Source organism: Leptonychotes weddellii, unplaced genomic scaffold (assembly GCF_054177405.1).
Source record: "Leptonychotes weddellii isolate Sample4059 unplaced genomic scaffold, ASM5417740v2 HiC_scaffold_302852, whole genome shotgun sequence".
Taxonomy (NCBI): Eukaryota; Metazoa; Chordata; class Mammalia; order Carnivora; family Phocidae; genus Leptonychotes; species Leptonychotes weddellii.
This window is the reverse complement of record NW_027899022.1, coordinates 1-238: the sequence shown is the minus strand read 5'-3', so window position 1 is coordinate 238 and position 238 is coordinate 1. Positions and strand designations below refer to the sequence as shown.

Here is a 238-nt window from a genome sequence, read left to right as displayed (position 1 = left end):
GGCACTTTAGGGATAAGCAGTAAAGATTTATCTCATTGAATGCAGGATCTAGTTACAATGTAGCTGTAAAGTGCTGCCTTGTCTTTGCCCCTGCTCAAAATAAAGCTGTTACCTTTCTAGCCCTGTCCGCCATGGTGCTTAGCAGCCAGGGATGCATGGTCTCAGACATGTTTACCAAGTAAAACACTGACTTGAGGGGCGCCTGGGTGGCTCAGTCATTAAGCGTCTGCCTTCGGCT

The 238-nt window shown here is 47.9% G+C and overlaps 1 non-coding gene across 1 annotated transcript; it reads left to right on the top strand.

Annotated features, from left to right (window-relative positions):
* The first annotated feature begins 39 nt into the window (after window positions 1-39).
* Window positions 40-169, top strand: LOC145719098 (small nucleolar RNA SNORA63). Its single transcript, XR_014142182.1, has one exon. It is a non-coding gene; the product is annotated as a small nucleolar RNA SNORA63 (small nucleolar RNA).
* The last annotated feature ends 69 nt before the right edge of the window (window positions 170-238 follow it).